The following is a 27,987-nucleotide window of genomic DNA, read 5'->3' on the forward strand; positions in this document are numbered from 1 at the left end:
TAGACTCGGGCATTGACCTGGCCATAGGCCTGCCCTTAAAAAAAATGTCTCTGGAATAAGAGTCAAGGATGTGTGGGCTTCTGGGCTATGCAGCTCCAATGTGGCTATTGTGACTTGAATTCAGTGCTGATGGAAAGGGCTTCAAATTGAATTCTAGTGGTGGGTCTGATACTGCTGCTAGGCTTCGGCTTAATAATAATAATAATAATAATAATAATAATAATACAGTTGTTGTTTAGTCATTTAGTTGTGTCCGACTCTTCGTGACCAGAGCACGCCAGGCACTCCTGTCTTCCACTGCCTCCCGCAGTTTGGTCAAACTCATGTTAGTAGCTTCGAGAACACTGTCCAACCATCTCATCCTCTGTTGTCCCCTTCTCCTAGTGCCCTCAATCTTTCCCAACATCAGGGTCTTTTCCAGGGTGTCTTCTCTTCTCATGAGGTGGCCAAAGTATTGGAGCCTCAGCTTCAGGATCTGTCCTTCCAGTGAGCACTCAGGGCTGATTTCCTTCAAAATGGATAGGTTTGATCTTCTAGCAGTCCATGGGACTCTCAAGAGTCTCCTCCAGCACCATAATTCAAAAGCATCAATTCTTCGGTGATCAGCCTTCTTTATGGTCCAGTTCTTACTTCCATACATCACTACTGGGAAAACCATAGCTTTAACTATATGGACCTTTGTCGGCAAGGTGATGTCTCTGCCTTGTTGTGGCGAAGGGGCTTGAATAACTCAGAGAAGCTATGAGCTATGCCATCCAGGGCCACCCAAGACGGACGGGTCATAGTGGAGAGTTTTGACTAAATGTGATCCACCTGGCGCAGGAACCGGCAAGCCACTCCAGTATCCCTACCAAGAAAACTCCATGGACAAAATAAAACAGTTACCAATCTCCAAAACCTTTGCTTTTTAAAGAACGGAAGGAACTTTTGATGTTTATTACAATTGCTTAAAACACATTAAAAGGCATTTTGAAGACACCTCACATTTCATACAAGAAAATGGAGATGATTGGTAGAGTAATGGGTCCAAGTTGAGAAAGTCTCCTTTTCGTGAACCAGGCACTAGTTGTTTCACATAAGTTTCAACAGAAGTCCTATTTAGGTGTTGAGCTTGATCATGTGAGGGTTAACTGAATGTAGGGGTCCAGGTACATATGCCCCAGATATCTCCTGTGGTGAATGGATGGTTTGGACAAACTACATTGAAACAGCATGAAGTTTTCACAGTTTCCAGAGAGGCAACTCTGTTAGTCTGTTACAGCAAAAAATAACATAGAATTTTGTGGTACCTTAAAGACTAATAAAGCTATTATGGCATAATATTTCATGGACTACAGTGCACTTCATTAGATGTGCAAAGTGTTATTCTGAGTTATTTATTTTTTAATGGGGGTGGGTTGAAAGTTTTCACATCTTTGGTCCTCTGATGGATTGTTCTAGAAAACTCCTGAGAGAACAAATGGAGTATTTTTTTTATAACCCCCCCCCCCAAATATCCTGTTTAGACAAGAAGTTTTAGACATTGATTAGAATCTGCTTTCACCTAACATTGTGTAGTAAATGTCACAAGGACATAATTAAAAAATTTGGTACATTATTTAGTCCTAGTCCCTCTGTGCCAGAATTGTTTAACTGCTGTGGAATTGGAGCTCCTCTGCATCCCAGTGTGTTCTGAAATGCAAACTTCAAAGAGAACGTTATATCTCCCAACTCCAGCTCATGAGTGTGTTGGAAGTATAATACAGAAAGGCTTAAAAATCCCTGCTGAGGAAAGGGCAATTTGACACCAAAACTACTGTGAAAACTGCTATTGCAACACTAGTAGTCAGAAAGTGCTTATTAGATAAATACAGCTAAGGTATGGGAGCAAAATGTACCCAAGTCATTTGGAAAAATTTGAGTTGGACAGCACCAAGTGCAGTGGGATGGGATACATTTAAAATACGGTATATAAAACTCTGTATTCTCCTTTACAGATTTTCCTAGTTCCCTTCTGATTTGCAAAATAAAAATGTTCTGAGATGCAAAATTATGAGAACCTGGACTTTTTAGTCCAAAAATGTCTCTTAACAAGGCATACAGCTTGTGCAGAACAGCTTAGTACTGCTTACATTCCTTTTCCTGAAGACTTCCATGCAGAGATCTTCATGTAAACTGCCCTGTGATTTTCTGATGAAGGGTGGTATATAAATTTAATAAAGAATAAAATAATAAAAATATGCAGTTGCTTACATTTCCAGTCTCTCATTAGCATTTATTGTGTTGAATCCAGACTAAATTAATGGAACTTGGTTCCCACTGAAATAATGAATAGCTTGTCCCACTGATTTCAGCTGGAACTGAGTGCAAGAAACTTATTCTGGATCCAACCGCCTGGAAATAAACATTTAAAAGGTGAGGAAAGAGAGTTTACACAAAAAAAGACTAAAACTAGAACGATCAGCGAACAGGTAGGAGCTTTGTTAAATATTATTATTTTCTTAAGAACTTTCATATTCACCATATATTTTAGCATAGCTGCCAAGTTTTCCCTTTTCTCGCGAGGAAGCCTATTCAGCATAAGGGAAAATCCCTTAAAAAAGGAATAACTTGGCAGCTATGATTTTAGAACTCTTAACTGTTACTAACTGTATTCTTCTATTGGATTTTCACATCTGCATCTTGTCCTCTGCACACTGTACTACTAAATTTAGCAACATAGGATAATGGCTTTGGGTATTACCACTCGGTAAGGGAGTACAATATATGACCCACTGCCTGTGTGTGGTCTTCAGGGCATGTTTATAAATACTGCGGGGTTCTGAAAAATCCATATTTTCAGTCCCCATATGGAAATAAGAGCCTCTTTGTATTTTCTGAATCGAGTGCCCTTTTTGTGTGGCCATCTTTTTGCAGGCCTGACTTGAGAATGGCGAGGGGGTGGGGTGGGGTCAGGTGTGCTAGGACCAGAAGAGCAGGACCCCCCTCATCAGAGCCAGAGAGGCCCCCATCTCCATGAACAAGGGGACTCTTAGGCATAGGGAGCAGCAGGAGATAGGCTCTGAGAGGCTGAAGCAGGCAAGAGCTCACAGCCCAGGTGGGGCTCTTTAGCTGGGAAAGGAGGCTCAGGACAGGTGAGGGTCACATGACTCGTCAAGCCTAGGTGCTGCAATCAACATGCAAGGGAAAGCAGAGCTGAGGTGTAGTTTTGGCTCAGCTCTCCATACTGATGGGCCTTGGCTTGGATGCTCCAGGACCTGTATGGGACTGTGCTTTGGGTTTGACTATGTTTCTTGTCTCCTGGACTTTGGTTTTGGCTTACTTGGAGTGACCCTGGACTGTGCTTCCAGACTGTTGGGACTTTGCTTATGTGGTTTGACCCCTGGACCGTGTTTCCTGACTCCAGAACTTTGGACTTGCCGTACTGTATTCACCAGTGGGACTTGCCATCAGGTAGGCCGGGGATTCAGAACGAATAGGGTCCTTCCTCAGGCCAAGGCATTCTGAGCATAGTAGCCAGGAGGGTGGGTGCACCTCTGCCACAGTTTGCCACAATGGTAGTTAGTTACAGGCACTCTCCCAGACACCATTTCTAGAATGCCTCACTATGCACCAAGACGCCCTTAGCCCTTTCTGAGCTGGGAAGCGAGGGAGAGGCGGAAGCAGCAACAACTTGCCTCACTGGGTGGGTAGATAAGCAGGTGGTGACAGCAGCAGGACTGGCAATCAAGAATGAGGCGAGCAGCAGATCTGTGTGCGTGCTAATTTGCCACTCTTACCCACTCACCCACCGCTTGAGATGGTGTTCTCATTCTGCTTCATTATTGGGTTGACCCTGGTGTGTTGTTTTGTTATTTGTAGTACTAAGGCATGAAGCCAGTACTAGGGACCCAAGTGGCGCTGTGGGTTAAACCACAGAGTCTAGGGCTTGCTGATCAGAAGGTCGGCGGTTCGAATCCCTGCAACGGGGTGAGCTCCCGTTGCTCAGTCCCAGCTCCTGCCCACCTAGCAGTTTGAAAGCACATCAAAGTGCAAGTAGATAAACAGGGACCGCTCCGGTGGGAAGGTAAACGGCGTTTCCGTGCGCTGCTCTGGTTCGCCAGAAGCAGCTTTGTCATGCTGGCCACATGACCCGGAAGCTGTCTGCGGACAAATGCTGGCTCCCTCGGCCTATAGAGTGAGATGAGCGCCGCAACCCCAGAGTCGGACACGACTGGACCTGATGGTCAGGGGCCCCTTTACCTTTTAAGGCGTGAAGCAGATGCACACATTTTCAAACAGCTGGTGACACATGGTTAGTACATGTGGTATCTCCCTTGTGTCTGTCCATCACATATATTCCAGACTTCTGGAAATGTAAATTTTTCACTTCACATTTTAATGACCAGCCTTACCATTAGACAGAATGGGGTAGATCCTAGGGGTGGCAGCAGATCCCTAACTATTCTTATATATATAAAAAAAACCACCCTCCCCATTTCTCCTGAGCAAGTAGCTTTGCCTAAGGAAGCGTAAGTTAAAAAGCCCTTGTGGAAATCAAATTTATGGCCTGTTTCTATCTTTCCTACTGCTGCTGAATAAGTTATTTCCCTGTCCTCCATGGTGTCGGATTTCACTGAATCTGGTTGCAACATGTCCACTATTCTTTAACAACAGTAATCCAAATGTAACAGTAATAATACATTTGGATTAAAACTCAGTGGGGCTGCAATGGGCAAGATCAAATGGCTTCAGGGACCAGATCCAGTGTGGGGCTGCCAGTTGGCTATTCCTGCACCAGACCACACCAGCCAAAATCAGATGGCAAAGTCCTATTGAAGTCTATGGGACTTGTCCAAGGCTATTTGGGGATAGGTTTCAAAGCCCTTCTCTTCTGCAGGAACAATCTTACCTGTCTGTAAACTATTGTTAGAAAAGGCCTTCACCTTTCACAGTCAGTCATAAAGCAAAAATGCAACCATTTTGTTTTCTTTTGAGGAACGCTTGCATTCAAATTCACTCTGCCCATGCTTGAGAAATGGACTAACTTGGTAGTTTTGCCCCAAACATAATTTTAGTTTCACAATGAAGTCCATAGCAGGATTCTGCATTCTGTAAATAATTCCATTTTTGTCTCAGTCTGTCATTACCTACAAACAGTTTGAAAGCGTAGTGGTGTTGATTGTTGATTTCATTATTTACTAAAGGGATGCATATCTTGCCTTTCTTGTTTCTAACGGACTTGCTCAGGGTGGTTTACAGATAATACCACCGGTTTGGAGTAAACAACAACAACAACAATCAGATATAGAGTGAAAGTGAAAGCCAGCAGCAACCAAAAACGACAATAACGAGCCAGTAAATGAAAACCATTTAAAGTAGCACTAAAAGCTCAGCAAAAATGCAACACTCTATCAATCAGCAGTGGAATAAGCTAGACCAGGGGTCCCCTAACTAAGGCCTGGGGGCTGGATGCGGCCCAATCATCTTCTAAATCCGGCCCGCAGATGGTCCGGGAATCAGCATGTTTTTACATGAGTAGAATGTGTATTTAAAATGCATCTCTGGGTTATTTGTGGTGCCTGCCTGGTGTTTTTACATGAGTAGAATGTGTCTTTGTATTTAAAATGCATCTCTGGGTTATTTGTGGGGCATAGGAATTCATTCAAACATTTTTTCAAAACATAGTCCGGCCCCCCACAAGGTCTCATGGCAGCGGCCCCGGCCCCCTGCTGAAAAGGTTTGCTGACCCCTGAGCTAGACCAAGGGCAGCCAATATGGTGCCTTTGTTGAACTACAACTCCTACCAGCTTCACCAATGGTCAGGGATGATTGGAGTTGAAGTCTACATTAGTTACCCATGAGGCAAACCTGTTATATTGGCTACTCCCTGGGCTGGGAGTTCCACATTCTGGATTTTACAACAGAAAAGGCTTTCTTGTGTATTTTAGACAATTGCTAAGACAGAGGTGGGAGAATTCACAAAAGATCTTGCCAAATAACCTTAATGAATGGACAGATTCATATAAATGCAGGCAGTCCTTAGTTTAGATACCTTGTTTAGGTCCTCAGTGGTACATTGAATTGCACCTGGAAACAAACCAATAGCCAGTGCAGGTGATACAGCAGCAGAGACAACCTGCTTCAAGAGCGCTTGAAACGGCATTTTGTGCCGACTGAAGTTTCTGAATCTTCCGAGGCCACTCCATGTCAAAGTGTTGTGACCATCCAAACTAGACGTGACTAAGGCATGCAGAACTACGACCAGGTCAGCTTTCTCCAGAAATGGATGCTGAGCAAAATTGGATTATTTAATTTGGATCTTCCTATCTTTAAAATAGACACTGTATACCCTTTCTGTTGCTTTACTAAATAAATTCCCAACATGGTGTTACTAAATAACTCTCAGCTTATGACATGTTACACTGAGTGGCTGTCGGGATAAGGTACAGTAAACTCCAGATAATTCTATTTCATTTGGCTCCACATGGCTTTGATATAGGAAGGGGAATATAAGCGCTTTTTTGTGTGCTCCCCACCCCCCTGTTTTTAGTTTTAACATCTCAGTGGTATAGCACCAGAAAGGGATTTCACTTGCAAAATCCTGTGAGCAACAACACTTAGGAGAATGTATGTATACAATTGTTTAAGGAACACAGGGTTACTGACACAGATGCCGATTTGGTAGGGCATATGGAACATTTACACTTGCCTTTTCATTCCTTCTTGCTACAGCTGGTGCTGATTTAGTATGTGAAATTTTACTAGCAGGAGTGCTAATCAAGACAGAGATTCTGTGAGGATTTAGTCATTTATGTAAAGGGGAAACTATGGGTATCATTAAAAAGTAGGAGATTCTCTATGGGAGGAACATTATCATTATCAACCTCATTTTTAAACTAAAGAGGGAGAGAGAATGGCCTTGTAAGTATCATTTGAGGAGCGAAAAACCTGACTCTTCTTTTCTGGTGTTTGAAAACTATTAGATCCAACCAAACAGCCAACATTTGGGGGAAGAGGGGAATTCTAGATGGATTCTGACTTTGGGAAGTTGAGGACAAAGGCATGGAATTGGTTTTCTCCCCGCCCATCATGTCCACTCTTTTCACATGAAAAAAAATGTGTAAAAAAATTAGTCACGTTTAAATACTGAAGAACTGTGCCAAGTCAACAGTCCTATTCTATGTACATTTACTCAGAGAAGTAAATTCCATGGTGTTCAATGGAATTTATTCTCAGGGACGTGTATATAGGATAATGACCCAGAGTGCACTTCCAAGAGTGCTGTGCCTTCTACAATACTGTTGGCATTGAATGTTAGAAGATTTTGTCTGTCTGACCAGTATGAGGTATTGGCGGAGGGTGACCTTGTACACCAGGCATAGGAAAACTCGGCCCTCCGGATGTTTTGGGACTACAACTCCCATCATCCCTAGCTAACAGGACAAGTGGTCAGGGATGATGGGAGTTGTAGTCCCAAAACATCTGGAGGGCCGAGTTTGCCTATGCCTGTTGTACACTGACTTGAGATCTTGAGGGAAATGAGTCAGTAATGCTTATGAATAGCAGTTTCTGTAAACTTTAGAAGGCGAGAGTGCTCTTGCCCTTGGGTTCTGCTTTTGGTTCCCCACAGACATCTGGTTGGCCTGTGTGACAACATGCTGGATGAGGAGACGGGGAGCTGACCTGATCCAGCAGGTGCTTCTTATGTTCTTAAAGGAGGCATATAAATTTAATGAAGGATTGACTTCTGAATGTTAAGAGCTAGGAACTGATACAAGGTTATAGCGTTTTATACCTCTGCTACCACAGTACTTTTAAAACAACAACAACAACAACAAACAAACATATTTTTATTAAAGATTTCTTGGTTTACAAAAGTAAGTGCAATGTCTCTTTTTTCAAGTTACATTTTCTACAGATTAGTTTCATTTGTTGAGACATTAGTGTTACATTAAGAAGAAAAGGGGGAAAGAGGTGGAGGGAGGGCATGGTGAGTGGAGGTGGAGTGGGGTGCCAGTGCTTCTATTCTACTTAGTGTACATGTGGGGTTTTGTGTCAGCATCGCTTGTGCAGGTTCTCTTTATTATTCGCTTGTATTCCTTTGGTGGTGAGATATGGGGTTTGCTTAAGTTGGGGTTTGCTTAAGGTGTGGTTGTTTGTTTGTAATTGGCTGTGGTAAACTTTGTTTTCGTTTGTGAGTGGGGTGTGTGTGTGTGTGACTCAGGTTAGCCAGATTGATTCGTATGCTGTTGGCAAATTCTTGTCGTCTTTTAGGGCTGTGATATGTGATAAAGGGATGCCATCTTCTTCTATTTGTCCCTGTGTCAGTTTCAGTTTATTGGTTATGCTACCACAGTACTTCAGGTTACCCACCAACAAATGAGGACAGTCAATCTAATTTGCCTGGTATGTATTTATTCCAAGTAGCAGGTGCCATTTGAATCTTTTCTTCTATAGAATCTCACTTTCCTTCCTCCCTTTGCGTAACTTAGGATCTTTTTGCTGTTGACTACGGGAACCTTGACACACATTTTGTAGCCTTTTCAGGGCTTGCTCACAAGCACCCAGATACTTCTTAAGACACTTGTGCAGCTGTAAAGTACAAATAAAAACACAGATTAAAATCTCAGATGATGGTACTTTGCTGATGATAAATCCAAATAGGTTTTAATTTAGACACTGTAAATGCACAAGTGATTACACATTCAAGCTGGGAGAAAAACCAGGCTGCAAAATGTTATTGTGGCAAGTGAAAGGGTCATGCTAAGGTTGACTAATCTTTTTTCCTGGCAGAGTTATTTTCAGTCTGGATGGGCATGTAGTTGTGTTCAAGTGGCAGCAGAAATCACTGTTGTGTGCTAAATAGGTTGCACAGGTGGCTCCGTAGTAAGGGGACCTGAACACACACACTCAGATACAAAACAAGTAGGCATCTGGTGCCTCAGGTGACTAACTGTATAATAGAAAATATTGTGTTCGGTCCCCCATGGAACGACTGCCAGATGCCTTTGCTTATATCATTATATCCAGGGAAGAACTGGTTGTTGGTATTGGACTGAGAGAGATATCAATGGCTTCTCTCCTTGAATTGGTATAGAATTTATGGACTTGAGAGAGGACTTGAGGTGATGTGCCTATGTGTGTGGGGAACGGACTTTAGTATGACAGTGCCTGTGATGGATTGTACTCTGAACCGCGTGGAGTTTTTTTGTTGCCACTAAATAAATAAAAGGCTTGCCTCCAACGATATTGGAATTAACTTTAGCGTCTCGGGCATCCAGTTTCATATCAAGGTCTTGAGAAATCTGTAAGCAACCAAACTTCAGCCTAAGATTTTCCAAATTCCTGAGGCGAAAGGAAAGGGGAATGCAATAGTGGAGAGAACAGCAAGAAGATTATTTCAATTAGCTCCAAAGTAAGGGATTGGGGTGGGGTGGGAGAGGCATGGAGTTTGCAACCTAGTTTCTCATGAGACATGTGTGCCATGGATAGCAAAATAAACTCATATTAGTATTTAAATGCGCTGGGCTAAAACTATTTGAGCAGCATTTCAAAAATAGATGTTCTGATAGATGACAATACTGTTTTACATAGTTCTGCATGATCATGCCTCCATAGAAGACGTAGCTTGAATCTAACCAGTACTTTAGTCAACACATTGCCATAGCCTTATAGTTTCCAATTGGTGGTATTTCCCCAAGGCCCCAAGTGTGCATTTAAAGTAGTCTTATGCCATATATGAAAGAAGCTTAGGTGAAGGACTTCAATGGGCTCCAACCATGTTCACAGCCACAAATAGTCAACCAGGCTTAGGGAGAAGTTTGTGAGTCATATCATCCTACTACACATGTTTCCCCAGAAATGCATCTCATTGAGTTCAATTGGACTTCCTCTCAGATATGTGTGCACTGTGCACGTGGAAGCAAATCTCATTATGTTCTGTGGGATTCAGAGTATTTTCTCTATGTTCTCGCACCACCATCTCATCTAGTTTCTGCCAGGGAGAAGGAACTTGGAGAGCTCAAGTGGGCCAAGTGACGTTTCAGACAAAACACAAGCATCCAAGGAAATCAGACAAAGATCTGGAACCCCTGAAGGTTGATAAACACCTAGGAAAGTCTGTTGTGCCTTAAAAAAGCAAAAGCTAAGCAGGACATGGGTGCTAGAGGAGAAAGTTATCTCCCCTTTCTGTTTTAAAGCCCTGTGCAGGTTCAACCCCTTGCATTTTCTAGTTTAAAAATCCAGGATACAAAGTTAGGACCAATTTCTGCCTGTGTCTCTCTAGAGCAAATTCTACAATACATACACACCTTGATTAAAGAGCAAAATACTCATTTTAAGAGGCCTACAGAAATGTGAGCATGACAATTATGCCATAAACTCACACTAGGGGTGGGGGAAGGGAACATATGTACACCTGTCCTTAAAGCAAAGCAGAAGTGCTGGGCTGTCCTGTTGGGGCTAGAAGAGCTAGCTAACCTTTGCAGCTCTTGCTCCCAGTAGAAATTAGCTCCTTATATATCCTAGACGGCAGGTATTTCAAACCTGATGTTTCGGCTAGAGCAACACTGTTTTCTTCCCTAAGCCCCAAGCACTTAAATGCAAATGCCTTATGACGAGTGAGATTCCAAAATAGCACCAAGGGTAACTGCAGAAGAGAGTAAAGGTTCTGATAATGGGGAAGGAAACTGTGATAAGTTTGGAACCTGCCAGAAGGATGAGAGCAGCTGTGGGTGACAAAACAAAACACCTTTTGTTGACAGTTAGGTTTTCATCTCGTGCTCCAAGCAGCAGCACACATATACACACAACTTGACAGGTTTTGCCTCCCCCTCCCTAAAAACAAAACAAAAGGGGAGAAAGGAGGAGGAAAAAAATGAGAAAATAACATTCCACCTTTCTACACTTTACTACAAGAAGGTAAGAGTTACATACACTTTCAGTGATGATATTGCTTCAAACAGGACACTGGTGTTTTCATGGAGTACCATAGATTTGCTATTACCGGTAGCCATTGTGGCTCAAATGAGCCTCCATGTGTATGCCAGTTGCTGGGCAAGCAACACTGGTGAAGGCCCTTCATACACAGCTTGTGGGCTTCCTGGAGCATCTGCTCTTGGCTACTATGGGAAGCAGGAGGCTTGACTTAGGTGGGCCTTTGGTCTGAACCAGCAGCCAGACTTCCCAGGCTCGTCACTGCTTTGCCTAATCTCACATTATTCTGACTTACTGGCTCAGAAATGTTATCAGGTATTTTAACCTGGGTCTTCTGTTTTAAGTTCTGTGTTGCATTAATGGGATTCTTGTGCTGTGTTTTTTAACTATGGGTGTCCAAATTTTAAAACGTTTTCGGGAGGTTGTTTTTCATTTTTGTGTATTGTGCATTTTTAACTATGGATGTATATATTTTAATATTTGTGTAACTGGCTTTTTATCATTTTGAACTGCTTCGGTGGAAGTTTGTTTCGGCATTAAATGCTACACAAATTTGTTTTTGAATAATGATGGTTAATATCAGGGGGAAATCCGCACAGCGTAATTCCTGCATGTTAAGACCCACGTAGCTGAACCAGCCCATTCCCCAAAGCGACTCTATTAACCTGCCGTTATTATCAAAAGAGAAAAAGGCTTCTCAGGCATCTGTTAGACCCCTTACATGGCTGGTGGGCTATGTTGACTGAAGTGAGGATTGGGAAACCCATAGCCTTCCAAATGTTACTGATGATGGGAGTTGTAGTTCTGCAACACTGGAAAGCCATCCCTGGTAGAATTGGTCACTAGTTGCCTGGACAGCATACTGGGTAAAACAACATGGAAATGTCTATGATAGACTGAAGGCATGGCCTACTTTAAATGGAACAAACAGCCAATTCATTCAGTTGAAAGGTGGATGTGCTGAGGAAGTGAAATGGCCAGCAGGTCACAATTCAGCATCATTGATAAGATGAGAACATCCTGAAGTCCAGAGTGCACAGATGCTAATGTTTAGTGGCTGCTTTCCAGCAAGTTGGTCACAGGTGACCTCCATGACTAGGATATCTTCTCACCTATCAAAACCTACCCTGCACCTTTATAGAAGTGTTTGCAGAGCAGCCAGATGTCATGGCAGCTACATTGAAAGGTGTCATATTTCCCCCCCCCCCTCCCAGTTTAGACATGTGCACCGGTGGCTAACTTTGATTACGCATCAGTCACAGCACATTAGGCAATCTTCCAGCCTGCCAGTTCTGCCATGCCCATCTCCAAGCTAAGTGTCATCAGGAAAATTGTAACACTCTGAATTAAGGGGTTCTAAAGAGAGAGAGAGAGAGAGAGAGAGAGAGAGAGATTACATAGCAGTCAACCTGCAAGTGGACTTTCAGCTCAAAGGTAAATGACCTTCGTCTCAAGTGCCTGTCATTGAAAATGTCCCTCTCTGAATTCATTGGGCATGGCGTGCCTTTGTCATTTAACACCTACGGGAAGTGGTTGCAAACCACTCACTTTGGGAGAGCTTTGCATTCAATTTGTAGATACCCAGGAGAAAACTGTTAGTTCTCTCCCCATAACCCCCCCCCCCCACATATAGCCTGGTCTAATATCCATGACCCTGACTGTTTCCTCAGTGAATGTAAAACAACACGATGTAGTAAACTGGAGTGTCAGACTATGACTGGAGAGAGCCCGATTCAAATCCCCATTCAGATATATAAAAGGAACCTCGGCAACAGAGCACACAAAGCTCTCAGGTTCAATGTACAGGCAGGACCGGAGAAGGACTCCTGCAGGTCAATGCAGACAATAGAAGAGGGACAGGGAGCCTGTGACCTTCCAGATGTTCCAGGACTACAACTCCCATAATCTCTGAGCGCTGGCCATACTGGCTGGGGCTGATGGGAGTTGTAGGCCAGCAACATTTGGAGCGTCACAGGCTCCCCATCCCTGCAATAGATGGACCAATGATCCGACTCTGCGATCTATATTGTGAAACATATGGGGTGATGTTAGTCCAGTCACTATTTCATAGCCTAATGAATACACAAGGTTGTTGTTAGGATAAAGGAAAATGATGGCATAAGCTTATGTAGGACAAAAATGGAAATTACAACAACAGGAAGAAGACTCAATATTAAATAAATTTACTGCTGTGTAACTAGCAGAGACAGATCTGCAAGTGTGCTGACTTTTGTTGATGGAATAAAATGTTGTCTTTAAAATGACACAGAGCTTTTTCTTATGCAGTATGCAAAAGTTGATTAGAAGATCCCACAAGGATCTACCAGTATGTTACATTTCTGTTCCTTCCCCTTCTGCTTGGAGCACTCTGTTTCATCAGCTGATCTGAGTTCAGTCAAAGGCCTAGGGCCTAATCTTTCACAAACAAACAACCTAGGTAGGTTAGGCCCTAGCTCCAGGCTGTGTGATTGAAACTCTTTAAGTTTTGGAAAATTACAAGTTGGAAGTATAAAGAATATGCTAGTGAACACTTCTCTTTCAAAGAACTGTGTGCCTGTCCTGAAAAAACAACAACAACAACTATATTAAGTACAGTAGGGTTTCCCCCCCTTGCATCCTAAGCCCCTATGACACAATATTCTCTGTGTTTGGGCATGTGCATGCATGTGTGCTCATGGAGTTATGAATGATACAGATTGCATAATCCCATGGGCCGAGGTACAGACAAAGAACCTTAAACAACTGTTTCATAATGCTCAGACAAACGGAGTGTACTTGATTACTGACAGAAACTTATTTATATCATGTGTAGTATGTAGACCACCATGACTCCTTTAATTTGAAACAAAGGTATCAAAAGCAGTCATTGTTTTCCCTCATAAACATTGCCAGCATTCCTCTCTGTGTTCAAAGGGCATCTTTAATTCCAACGGCTGTGTTCTTTCTGGTGGAAATAAGACTTTCCTCTCTGAAATCTCCTATGTGTACCTTAAGGAGAGGGGAGGGGGTGGAGGGAGATACATATTGAAAGCCTGCCAGATACCACATCTGCCTCTCTTTGCACCTCAAAGGGTGAAGCCAAACAGCAAGGTGGCGAAGACGAGTAAACCGATAAATTAACACCGTGAGGGCTACCCTCTCTCTTTCTGTCAAACAACTGTAGGTGATCTTTTCCCCCTGCCCTGGAAAGAAAAAAAACCCTCACGCAATCTAGTTACCGGTTGTCTAGCTGGCAAATGCAATCTGTAACACCTGTGCAACAGATACACACAGATGTACGTATCCGGCTGTCAATCCATCTGTGGAAGGCATTGGATGGAGCGGTTTGTCTTTGAAGAGGTAGAAAAGAGGGCAGATTCATGTACACCACAGTTAAGGAATCTGTTTACTCCCACTGCTCATTGTTTATATATTGTGTTGCGTTCATATTTTCTCTCTGTCGTTCTAGGACCGTGCAGGTAACTGCAACTGAGGCAGTATACCAGAAACTCACAGAGCTAGTGGGATCTGTTCTGTGGCTAGCAAAACTTAACAAGGTAAGTTGAAGCGTGTTTTTTTACTTGATTCTATCTCCAAATTCTATGTGATGCTTCTGATCCAAACCCCCCACCCACCCCCTCCGGCCATGTATCTTAATAAAACAGTCCCAGGGGGGGGGGGTTGTAAAGAAGGATATTTGGTCCATGCCACTGTGTCTCTGTTTCCTATGCGATATGTTGGTGGTGTGTAAATTTTTACAAACAGCTTCTATTATCTTTTGAATCCACAAAACAACAAAGGCGATAATTATAGTCTGAAGATGCTATAGTGTTTCAAACAACCCTACAGTGGTGGTATTACAAAGAAACTGTTTGGTTTGCCTACAGCTTTTGCTGCACTCAAAGACATCCCAATTATGCTTCCGCATTTCAGCAAAAAAACTTCTGTCCTTAAACAGAAACAGCTTGTGTGAAACCTCTTAGAATTCTCCTTTTAAAATTTTTTCTTGATTCTTCTGTGAATAAAAAAATGGTCCAAATGGTGGATGCAGCGGGAAAGATCCCCCCCACTCTCCCTTGTACAAATTACGTCTGGCTTTGTGAATATAGGTACATTTATTTATTTTTAGTTGGGGGGAGGAGACAGGGATGATGAGGGGGATAAATGTATGTCATTTAAAACCTCTTATGTACATCTGCTACTTGTCAACCCGTGATCTCCTGATCCTTGAATATTTGGCAACCCTGTGATTTGCGATAATGGAATTACTAGGGGGAAAAGTTATCAACAAAGACAGTACATTATAAATGGGAAAAAGTTAGGCTTCAGATGTTTCTGAGATGAATGAACTTTGAAAAGGATGTAATGGTACTGGTGGGGGGCAGGTCAGGGGCCTGAATGTTGTGAACCTTTCGAAGAAACCACAAAGGTCTTTAAATATAGACAATATAAGCATTACATGGCCAGATCCTAAACTGGAACAAATCTTGGTCAGAGCTGTAGCTAGGTGATCTTGTGCCCCTGGCAGAACCGCCCAGATTGCGCCCCCTAGCCATGGACAAATTAGCTCTTCTTTCCACCTCTCCTCCCACACACACCCCTCCATTCAGTTCACCCTCTATTTAAAACCATTTCTTATGAGACAATAATCGAGATTTATATTTATGGACATATTTTTAGCCGATTTTGTGGCCCCCCCCAATCGTCTGCGCCCCTGGAGTGGGCCCACCTCACCACCCCCTAGCTACGGCCCTGACCGTGGTAAATTGAAATCTGTTGACATTTATTTCGGCTTAACACTCTAGATTAACTATTATGCTGAATGGATAATTTAGTTGGGCTTCAACTAAATTGATCTCCTTGCTTATAATGTAGCTGTTAGGGAATGAAGAGTGCCCATGAATGGGAACTCCAGGGTGCGGTTCACAAGGCCTCCACATCCTATAATCCAGCCCTGGCAAAGAGTGTTCACAGTATAACAGTGAGTGAGTTTTGTGGTATGATGCCAGATCACAGATCTGCACATCTATTGGATTATAACTCCAAAGGAGAGAGATGGTAAGCTCTTGACCTTGAAGTCTCCAACTCTTGGCCTCATTACCTGGCTTGTGATAACAGCCACAGGGCATGCACATCCTATTCTAGTAAAATTTCTAAATGTGTGCTGAAAACAAACACTTCAAAATGCTTCATATTCGTATGTTTTGATACTGAGGAGGCTTCTGATTACGTTAGACTGGGATAGCTCAGTCGGTAGAGCATGAGACTCTTAACTCAGGCCTGTGGTTTGAGTCCTATATTGGACAAAAGGTTCCTGCATTACAGGGGTTGGACTAGATGACCCTTGTGGTCCCTTCCAACCATACAATTTTATTCTCTTTGAATGGTGAATTGTAGCCATTCCTCACTTATCCCACTGGGAAATAAACTAAAGCTGTGCTCAGCCTCCCATTTTCTCTGTAACCAGGGCATTTCCATATCTGGTTTGTGAAGCTGTGTATGTACATTGATGAGCACAATCCACATCTATTTTGTAGTTTAACTAGAAATGTGTATTTTGATGTGTTTCCCACACACATGCTATGGGAGGACATCCATGCCTCCTCTTTGCCCTCTGGTGTGGACAGGGGATGACATGGAAACATATCCAACTGTACAGATGTGTACAACAACATGCAAATACGATTTGAAATGCAACGGGGAGAAATGACCTTGCTACATTTCAAGTCAGTGGAGAGCACATGAAGGCCTGCCTGGCCTGGCTGCCCAGCTCTCTGCTCACTTGTTTCGCTTGACTACTTTCTCACTCAGCTGGGCCCCTAGATTGTTCAGACCCTGGGATTCCCTCGCCCTGTTGTGGGCAGGTGGGTGGGGGTGGCAACGACATGGGGAACTTTGGAAGGCCTGCCTGGGCCGCCTGCTTGCCTACTCGCTTACTTGCTGTGCCATCCATCCTGCCCATGGGTGTAGACAGGGGGGGGCAGGAGGGGGCAGCTGCCCCCCCCCTAGAAGCAAAAAAATTATTGTATTTTACAGACCATAACCAATACTTTGCCCCTCCAAAAACTGAAGTGGAAAGGGCTTTGCTTTAGCAAGAGCAGCTCTCCACTTGCTGGGGGCGGGAACACAGCTGTAACAAAAACACATCAAATAAATAAAGCAAAGTGGCTACCAATACTTAAGCAGTTAAGACAATGGAGCAGAATATCCCTTCAGGCAAGGTCCACCCTATTCACCCTATTGTAATTCAGTGAGAGTTGTTAATGGGCATTCAGGGATCGCATTAACAGTTCTATTGGCGATTTAATGAGGGTGCAGAGGATTCAATTTGACTAAGGTGGCCCTGCAAGGCTAAAAGGAAGTGAATAAGAAGGGGGGGGGCTGTAGCTTTGATAGACACAGTGATGTTTATAAAAAGCATTGGTGTTCCAGTCTGCCCCTCCTCCTGCATCTGTATACTGTAAATCAGGGGTGGCCACCTCCCAAGAGACTCTGATCTACTCACAGAGTTAAAAACTGGGAGTGATCTACCCGCTTTTGGGGGGTTCAGGTCAAAGCTGTTGAGTTTTTTTAAGGAAGGGAAGCCCTGTTTTGGGGGGTTTAGGTCAAACTTGTTGAGCTTCTTTTAGGAGGGAGGGAGGCCCATTTTTGTTTAGGGCTTCAGGTCATAGTTCAGCTTTTTTTAGGGAGGAGGAAAAATTTGGGTGAGCTTTTTTAGGGGTGCCAGTGATCTAGCAGTGATCTACCACAGACATCCAGTGATCTACTGGTAGATCACAATCTACCTGTTGGACGTGCCTGCTGTAAATCAAGCAGAGAGAAAGCTGCTTACAAGGCTCCTGTACAGGTGTACCGGTATCTTCCTCTTGCTGCAGAGTTCTAGCATCACAGCGTCACCCAGAGGCACCCACAAATGTGAGTTATCCCTCTCTCTATTTCTTCCTTCCTTTCCTCCCTCTTCCATCCTCAATAAAATACTGGGGGGGGGGGGCAGATAAGCCCCACATAGAAAGCCCATCAACATGGGGGGGGATGACTCTTTAAAATACAGTATTTACCAGTAATTTCTTTTTTGGGGGGGAGGCACCTAGGCCTCTAGGAGTTGGCTGCTATGCCTAGGACAATTCAAGAAAGCAGAATCATGCATATGCTATGGTAATATATCAATAGAATCATGGAATTGTAGTCGGAAGGGACCACAAGGGTCATCTAGTCCAACCCCCTGCAATGCAGGAATTTTTCCCCAATGTGGGGCTTGAACCCACAACATGGTTGAAATATTATGCTGATATGCAGCAACGCCTCGGAGCCATCGAGACTGCGGCCCTGTCTTGCCTCGCCCTCGCCCGCCCTGCCACCCCCTCTCCCCTGCCCGACCCTCCCATCCTCTTGCTGCAGAGTTCCAGCTTCACAGCATCACCCAGAGGCACCCACAAATATGAGGTATCCCTCTCTCTATTATTCCTTCCTTCCCTCCCTCTTCCATCCTTAATAAAATATTGGGGGGGGGCAGATAAGCCCCACATAGAAAGCCCATCAAAATGGGGGGGTGACTCTTTCAAATACGGTATTTACCAGTAATTGGGGGGGGGGAGAGGCACCTAGGCCTCTAGGAGTTGGCTGCTATGCCTAGGAGTAGGACAATTCAAGAAAGCAGAATGATGCATATGCTATGGTAATATATCAATGGAATCATAGAATTGTAGTCGGAAGGGACCACAAGGGTCATCTAGTCCAACCCCCTGCAATGCAGGATTTTTCCCCCAAGGTGGGGCTTGAACCCACAACATGGTTGAAATATTATGCTGATATGCAGCAACGCCTCGGAGCTGTCGTGACTGCGGCCGTGCCTTCCCTCGCCCGCCCTGCCAACCCCTCTCGCCTGCCCGACCCTCCCGTCCTCTTGCTGCAGAGTTCCAGCATCACAGCGTCACCCAGAGGCACCCACAAATATGAGTTATCCCTCTCTCTATTTCTTCCTTCCTTCCCTCCCTCTTCCATCCTTAATAAAATACGGGGGGGGCAGATAAGCCCCAGATAGAAAGCCCATCAACATGGGGGGGATGACTCTTTCACATACGGTATTTACTAGTAATTGGGGGGGGGGCACCTAGGCCTCTAGGAGTTGGCTGCTATGCCTAGGAGTAGGACAATTCAAGAAAGCAGAATGATGCATATGCTATGGCAATATATCAATAGAATCATAGAATTGTAGTCGGAAGGGACCACAAGGGTCATCTAGTCCAACCCCCTGCAATGCAGGAATTTTTTCCTAAGGTGGGGCTTGAACCCACAACATGGTTGAAATATTATGCTGATATGCAGCAACGCCTTGGAGCCGTCATGACTGCGGCCGTGCCTTGCCTTGCCCTCGCCCACCCTGTCACCCCCTCTTGCCTGCCCGACCCTCCCGTCCTCTCCAGCCAAGCAGGGTAGCCGCCGCCGTTGCCAGCCCCAGAAGCACAAGGTGGCCGCTGCCGCCGCTGCCACCACCACGATGTTGTCAGGCCAGCTGGCCCTGTAGCCCCGCCCACGTTCCCACTTTGTGGCCCCGCCCCTGAATGATCATGGCTTGCCCCCCCCCTAGTTTTGATCCTGGCTACGCCCTTGATCCTGCCCACTCATGGTGCCCGCTTGCCTGCTTCGCTTGCTTGCTCTGCCTGCTGTCATGCTACAGTTGCTTGGCCACCTATTGGAGGCCATGCGAACTACAGCATGGTGACATTTTCTCCTGTACACGAATATTATATAGTAAAATAGATAGATACGACATTCTTATCTGTTTTACATCAATTCTGTCTCTGATGTAAACTCTGGGCCTGTGCTTTTAGTGTTTAGCCTGCCCATATGCACTTGAAGAAATGTTTATGCTTCTAAAGTCACTGGACTCCAATATGCTCAAAGAAGAAATAACTAAATTGAGGCAAATTTCAAAACAGACATATTGCTCTGTAGTTGTTCTTATGGAGAAAATGTTTTAGGCAGTACATTAATAGTTTAACATCATGGGGTATGTTTAAAGGAACTACTATCAGCCGGCTATGGTTTTCCCAGTAGTGATGTATGGAAGTGAGAGCTGGACCATAAAGAAGGCTGATCGCCGAAGAATTGATGCTTTTGAATTATGGTGCTGGAGGAGACTCTTGAGAGTCCCATGGACTGCTAGAAGATCAAACCTATCCATTCTTAAGGAAATCAGCCCTGAGTGCTCACTGGAAGGACAGATCGTGAAGCTGAGGCTCCAATACTTTGGCCACCTCATGAGAAGAGAAGAATCCTTGGAAAAGACCCTGATGTTGGGAAAGATTGAGGGCACTAAGTAGGAGAAGGGGACAACAGAGGACAAGATGGTTGGACAGTGTTCTCGAAGCTACGAACATGAGTTTGACCAAACTGCAGGAGGCAGTGCAAGACAGGAGTGCCTTGCGTGCTATGGTCCATGGGGTCACAAAGAGTCGGACACGACTAAGCGACTAAACAACAACAATCAGCCAGCACTTCCAGGTTATTGTGCCATAGTGGATTTACCTTCAGATGCCTTGCCAAAAAGTCCTTATATTATTGAAATGACAAGTAATATTGTAAAGCTTCTGCTCATTCCTTAGTCCTGGTCCTGAATGGGGTAACTGTGCCCCTGAAGGACCAGGTGCGCAGCCTGGGAGTCATTTTGGACTCACAGCTGTCCATGGAGGTGCAGGTCAATTCTGTATCCAGGGCAGCTGTCTACCAGCTCCATCTGGTACGCAGGCTGAAACCCTACCTGCCCGCGGACTGTCTCGCCAGAGTGGTGCATACTCTAGTTATCTCCCGCTTGGACTACTGCAATGCACTCTAAGTGGGGCTACCTTTGAAGGTGACCCAGAAACTACAACTAATCCAGAATGTGGCAGCTGGACTGGTGACGGGGGGTGGCCGCCGAGACCATATAACACTAGTCCTGAAAGACCTACATTGGCTCTGAGTACATTTCCAAGCACAATTCAAAGTGTTGGGGTTGACCTTTAAAGCCCTAAACTGCCTTGGCCCAGTATACCTGAAGGAGCGTCTCCTCCCCCATCGTTCTGCCCGGACACTGAGGTCCAGCGCTGAGGGCCTTCTGGTGGTTCCCTCACTGCGAAAAGCAAAGCTACAGGGAACCAGGCAGAGGGCCTTCTTGGTAGTGGCACCCACTCTGTGGAACACCCTTTCATCAGATGTCAAAGAGATAAATACCTGACATTTAGAAGACATCTGAAGGCAGCCCTGTTCAGAGAAGTTTTTAATGTGTGATATTTTAATAAAATAAAAAAATCCTTCAGTAGCACCTTAAAGACCAACTAAGTTCGAAACAAAATTAAAAAAAAATCCTTCAGTAGCACCTTAAAGACCAACTAAGTTCGAAACAAAATTAAAAAATTCCTTCAGTAGCACCTTAAAGACCAACTACTGAAGGAATTTTTTATTTTGTTTCGACTCAGACCAACACGACTACCTACCTGTAACTGATATTTTAATGTATTTTAATTTTTTGTTGGAAGCCGCCCAGAGTGGGCAGGGTACAAATGGGCAGGGTACAAATAATTATTATTATTATTATTATTATTATTATTATTATTATTATTAACAAATCCTTCATGCATTTACTCCTAAAGAGGTAAATGATCTATGCCCTTGCATACAGCTTAAGTTCAGTTTAGGTGCAGTATGTCACAATCAACACTTTCTCTCTCTCTCTCTAGACTACAATCCTGTGCAGTGGTATTAAGCCCTGGGAGCAACCCAACTAAACACAGTGAAATTTATTTCTCAGGGTCAAACTACAAGTGAAGCTAAGAGTCTGAATTCTCTAATGGGGATTTCCCCTCCCTCTCCATTTAAGAAGAAGGGGCAGTGAAAGTCAGGATCATGGCATGCTTTTGTGCAGTGGAAGAGTCCAGGCAAAGCAAAGGCAGAGTGGGAGGAGTATAAAGATGAAGATGGTCCATAGGCAGGAAGAGTCTCCAAGAGTCTCTAATCAGCAGACCAGTCTCAGCTGACTGTGTTTTATAGGGATCAGAATGTTATAATTCAATGGTGTAAGAAAGCATCTTGGGTTGGTGTGGCCTATTACCTAAAGCCCATATCATTAGCAAAGGCTGAAACCCCACCTCCAGATCACCAGTTCAAAACCTACATTAGGGTTGATTCCCAAAACAGGACTGCCAAACCTACTTTTGCAGTTATTGCTGGCACAATAGATATGTCAGCGAATAAATTGCTGTTTTTAAAATTTAGCCCACAAAGTTTTGACTAACCTCATCCATATCTTCATAGATATTCTTGAGCCTTCTCAGTTGAAATGTTGAGAGATTACAGTTAACAGATGCTTTTATTAGATTCAAAGCTCTGTGTTGGCTTCTGGGGAGATAGACCAAGATGTTGATCAGGTCACGGATAATGTAGTTGTTAACGATTTTTTTTTTTTAAGAAAAACATTAAAAGCCATTACTCCTCATTGAGATAATTCTGGCAACATTATTCTGTAGAAGTGCACCTTTTGTGTAACAACAAAATGACAAAATTGAAATGTTAAAAGTAGAGCATCTGAACAAAAGCCTGTGAAATCATTTAGACAAGATCATTGTCCTGCCATTGTAAAAGAACAGGGAAGTGACAGAATGGGGCAGGGTGGGGGTTGAAGAGGCACTTGTCACAATAAGGTAAAGAGGATTCCTCTTTGTTCTGTCTATCCTACTTGGAAGGGTTTTCGGCTAACGGCAGAGCACCCTCCTCTGGCAGCTTGCCCAAAATGAAAGTCTTCAGTTTGGAGACGGGAAGCCTCTTTCACAGGGGAAAGAATCCTCTTTGTAATTTAAGCCTGCAGCTATGTCTTAAGAGAGAGGTATGGCACTCTGTGGGATAGATAATCATTTGTGTACAGAATCGGATGCTTACTTCTGTTATGAATGGAATGCTACTATCACTGTGTAATCACTACTACAGGTACTTCGTGTCTCAGTTTACACTGCTTATGCTAAAACTCCTGCTGTTCTACCAGGGTGGAAGGGAGGCACAGTGGAGGCTACCATGGGCGTACCCAGGATCAAAACTAGGGGGGGGCAAGGGGAGGGGCCAAGGCACGGAAGGGGAGGGGCCACAAAGTGGGCGGGAACAGCGAACTCGCGCTCCGCCGGGCTGTGCCCCTCCCTAGCAGCAGGGCTGGTGGGTGGAGGCGGAGCCCAGCCCAGCGGAGCGCGAGTTCAGCGTTCCTGCCCGCCGCGCCGCGCTCTCTGGTTCCCCGCCGCGCTTGGCCTTGCCTGAGGGCGCGCCGGGGAGCTGGAGGGAGGGTGCGGCGCGGTGCGGCGGGAATGGCGAACTCGCGCTCCGCCGGGCTGTGCTCCGCCTCTGCCCACCAGCCCTGCTTCTAGAGTAGGGCAGCTGCCCTAACTTGCCGCATGGTGGGTACGCCCTTGGAGGCTACCCTACCAACTTCACAATCTCGCCTCCGCAAGCCCCTGCCTGCTTAACTTCTTACTTACAACCAACCTGGGGATGGCTCTGCTGGAATTGTCTCTGCCTGTGCCTACTGTTATTCTCCCTGCCTTCTGTCCTACCAGTCCCAGTGGGCACTAGTCACAACTAGGGCAAGGCAAGGCTTTCCACAAGCCTTCCCATCATTGGTCCCTCATTTGGTTTCCACTCTGCGACTTTCCCTTTAACGGGTTGCTTTTTTCTAAAGAAAGGAGCCACATGGTTGTGAAATGGAGAAGATGTTGAGTAAGGCCTGAGGGTAGCTAGGAAGCAGCTGGAGAGGAAAAAAGCAAAAGGGTAGTTTGCGCTGGGAAATAGCTGTTGGTGGACGAATGCCAAAATATAGAGCGGGAAGGATTTGATGTAACAGCAAGTATGGAGCCAAAATGGAGGTTGGGTATGGTGTTATCACCGCTTAAGAGTTTGGTTGCACACACATTCGAAAGCTTTTGAATAAAATGGCTTGGGAGATCTCATTTGCCTTGAACCACCCATAAATGTGTTTTAAGGGGGGGGGGAATGCATTCGTTTTATTTGGTGCTGCTCAGCCATGAAACTCACTGGGTGACATTCAGTCAGTGTTTCTCAGCCTAACCAACTGCACAGGGTTGTTGTGGGATAAAATGGAGATAAAGAGCACGTTGAAGTAAATTAATAGTAATTAATATTCTGCTGACCAGCTATGCTGTCAGTCTTCCCCACCCCTAGGGGCAGAGAGGGAACAGCAGCAAAGCTCTGTGTCTTTTATGTCCAGCCTAGCAGACTCACAAGGCCTGGCAAGGGCTCCTCCTCATGCCCTCCTCCATCATGGGAGCAATGGGGCATTTCATCTCAGCTGTCAGAACATATTGGCCCCATCTGCACTGCACATTTAGAGCAGTACGTATCGCCCCACTTCAAACACCTATGGCTTATTGGAAGGAAACCTATGAACTGTTAAGGGTGCTGAGAGTCATTAGGAGTGGAGATCCTTATTTCCCTCACAGAGCTGCCACTCCCAGAGTTACCCGGGGAAAGGGCTTGATTGTTTAAATCACTGGGAATTGTAGGGGCCTTCTCCTAACAATTCTCAGCAACCAAAACAAACTTATATTTAGGGAAGCCATGACTTTTTAAAGTGGTGTGTGATACTCTTTTAAATGTACAGTGCCAGGTGTACAGGCCAATGTTGGTACTTAAACAGGGCAAGGCAGAAGTGGCTGCTTTTAGGAACAAACTCGGGGAAGCCCATGCCCTCGCTCATTCAAATCAAGCTACCCGTGCTGATTTAGGGCTAGCATGCCGCAGGACTGTTTAAGGGAAAATACACTCCTGTTGCTGCTTTCCAACCGTCTTTACAAAGCCTTGGCATGCAGAGCCCTTTGTTAATCCGTGCACCAGTGAACCAGGAGGAGCCTTGCTGCACATCTTGCGAAGTTGGGCTTTCCCTGTTGTGTCCTATGCTCAGAACGAAGGCAGCTCTAGGCCTTGTCCTAAAACTCCATGAGGCATGGGCAGCCCAGGGGCATTATCTTTGATTAGTGCTGCTTTACTAAACAAACGGGAACATTGGATTGCAATAGCAGCCTAAGCAGCAGACCGAATACTAAATGCCTGCAGTGGCGGGACACTTTGCTGAGCAATATACTGTACAAGGAGCTTTTGTCATAAGTGTTGACCCAAAACATTTGGTCCATAAAAAGAGTTTACAGTCGCGGGGGACTCCTGGCAGCGATCGCTTTAATGCAGGATCTGTGTCATGGCGTAAAACAAATTACTTCAGACATTGCACTAAATGGGTGGAAACGACACAGGAAATGGCTCCATATAAAACAAGAGGCACACCAGTCACCTATGCACAAGGGCACCGTTTTGAAGCCGACGTGAACACATGTCCTTGGCATTGCAATACAGTGCAGCCCATCGCATTTAGAAACTTTCCCTCGTCATGGGTGTTTCTACCAAATACGGGCACTCCTCCTGCATGAACATTTTGGAGAAGCGTCCGGATGCAGATTTGTTTTTATTTTTAGAAAACATTTAAAAGGAAATATTAGCCAGTGCACAACCTACCATAGCACAGTCATTGATTGAGTTCTGCATGGTAGTTTGATAAATCAGATTCACTTTCTGTTAATTAATTTGGATATAGTAGCAGTGGCATGATCCAATATTACTAGGGATCATCTCCAACTTTTGGTCACTCTCAAATCATGCATTTAATTTCATCTCTGATATATTTTCAAGCACGAGGGCCAGCCCTAACAACCGATTTCACATTGCCTCAGTGTAGCTTATTTCCTTCCTCCTGTCATAGATAGTGGTGGCACCAGAACAAGAAGGGAAAAAGCGGGGGCGAGAAAAAGGCCAGACAACAGGCAAAATGAATTTCTGGGCAGCCTTCTGAGAGAAAAATATTTCATATTGACACATCCTAAACGTATTTTCTCTGAGGGAGCTATTGCTTTTGATGGTGTTAATTATTAATTAAGCAGGCTCAGGATCTCAGCCCATATTTATCCCTACCAGTAGCATATTTCAAAAAGTGAAAACCGGACACAAAAATTGTTGAGCTTTTTAAAGTTTTCCCCAAAGTTTGCGAAATTTCCCCTGTTTATGAGGTCTGAATACCGGATGTATGGCAACCCTACCCTGAATGACAACTGTCAGTTGTAATTTGTATGTGATAAATTTTTCCTCAAGTAACCAGAAGATCAGCAATTGGGGTGAAGTTGTGAGTTATCTGCTTGCCCCTTTCACTCTGGCGCCATATATGGTGGGCTATGGGGGTAGCTACATGCAGCCCTCAAGATATTCCTGATTTCAATTCCACTGGCCATGCTGGCTGGGGCTGATGGGAGCTAGAGTCCAACAACATTTGGAAAGCTAAACATTAGGAAGAACTTCCTGACAGTAAGAGCTGTTCGGCAGTGGAATTTGCTACCAAGGAGTGTGGTGGAGTCTCCTTCTTTGGAGGTCTTTAAGCAGAGGCTTGACAGGCATATGTCAAGAATGCTTTGATGGTGTTTCCTGCTTGGCAGGGGGTTGGACTGGATGGCCCTTGTGGTCTCTTCCAACTCTATGATTCTAACATCTAGAGGGCCACAGGTTAATTACCTCCTTAAATTTTCCCAGTGAAATTTGCCTTTTAAGGGCAGGCATAAAATTCCACTGCCTTTCAACCTTTTTTTAACTGACTGCATAAATGTTTTCCCTACCTTAATTGGTGATGTCAGGTGATTGATAGGTGGTCAGGCCCACCCTCCTGTCAAGTTTGGCCACGAGGCCAGTCTTAATAATGATCTTGATCTGTGGAGCCAAAAAGGTTCCCACCCTAGTAGTATGAGGAGGAAGGGCGGTAATAGTGAAAGGCCCAACCTAAAAATTGCCCAGTCATATGACCATCCTGTATAAATCAGAGCTACATAACATAAAATTTATATATTTGTTTGCTGTCTGAGAAAAGTGTAAGATGAGACATGCTGATCTTCCCCCTTCTTCACTGTAGTGTACAACTATATTGGCCATCAGTTTCCTTCCTTCCTTCCTTCCTTCCTTCCTTCCTTCCTTCCTTCCTTCCTTCCTTCCTTCCTTCCTTCCTTCCTTCTTTCTTTCTTTCTTTCTTTCTTTCTTTCTTTCTTTCTTTCTTTCTTTCTTTCTTTCTTTCTTTCTTTCTTTCTTTCTTTCTTGTGATTTGGAAAGCTATTCATGTGATAGAAACAGTTTTGGGTATAAAAACTGGTTTTCAGCAGTCTTCTTCTGAGTACAGCCATACCTCGGTTTAAGTACACCTTGGTTTGAGTACTTTCAGTTTAAGTACTCCGCAGACCCGTCTGGAACGGATTAATCCACTTTCCATTACTTTCAATGGGAAAGTTCACTTCAGGTTAAGTATGCTTCAGGTTAAGTACAGACTTCCAGAACGAATTACACTCATACCTCGGGTTAAGTACGCTTCAGGTTGAGTACTCCACGGACCCGTCTGGAACAGATTAATCCACTTTCCATTACTTTCAATGGGAAAGTTTGCTTCAGGTTAAGTACAGACTTCCGGAACCAATTGTGTTTGTATACCAAGGTACCACTGTAATTGCAACTATTTTCTGCTTTCTTGAATGTCGACCAGTTTGTGCACCATGTGGCTAGAGGCTACACACCACTAGTCATCCTCATGGTTAGAGTTCCAAAGCAGTGAAGTATGGGAGGTGCCACCATAAATGCAAGGTCATGACTGGGTTGTAGTCAGCAGTCTGGAGTGAGCCAGGAGCTGGGAGTCAGGACTGCCCAGAATTCTCCTGCTCTCAACACAACTAAACAAATCAAAGGATCCACTCTTGCCCTATGCCCCATCAATAGTTTATTGATCCAAATCAACCTTTACAAAAACAAATACTCCTTTCTAACTGGAGACCGGTACCTCTCAATTCATCCCAAAGAGAATATGTGGAAGTGATAACAGTTCTTCACGAGAAAAGGGCTCGCACAACCTTTATTTATGAGAGAGCATGGAGGGGGGTTCCATTAAGTGCCCACCCTCTTTAAATTACTTTGCAAACTGAGCTTAGGCACATGTCACTGTTTTTACGAACTCATGTGCTATGATCTCCCAGTAACAAATAGGAGAGGGTGCCTATTTTGACCTCA

At 44.4% G+C, this 27,987-nt stretch overlaps 1 protein-coding gene across 4 annotated transcripts in view; it reads left to right on the plus strand.

Annotated features, from left to right (window-relative positions):
- Positions 1-27,987, plus strand: part of QTMAN (queuosine-tRNA mannosyltransferase) — a 341,618-nt gene that overhangs the window by 232,074 nt on the left and 81,557 nt on the right. For all 4 annotated transcript variants that reach the window (XR_015948081.1, XR_015948080.1, XR_015948082.1 and 1 more), the window contains exon 10: positions 14,345-14,432. The gene's annotated coding sequence lies outside the window, so the exon portion shown is untranslated. The remainder of the gene's footprint in view (positions 1-14,344; positions 14,433-27,987) is intronic.

This window comes from Zootoca vivipara, chromosome 1 (genome assembly GCF_965207765.1).
Source record: "Zootoca vivipara chromosome 1, rZooViv2.hap1.1, whole genome shotgun sequence".
Taxonomy (NCBI): Eukaryota; Metazoa; Chordata; class Lepidosauria; order Squamata; family Lacertidae; genus Zootoca; species Zootoca vivipara.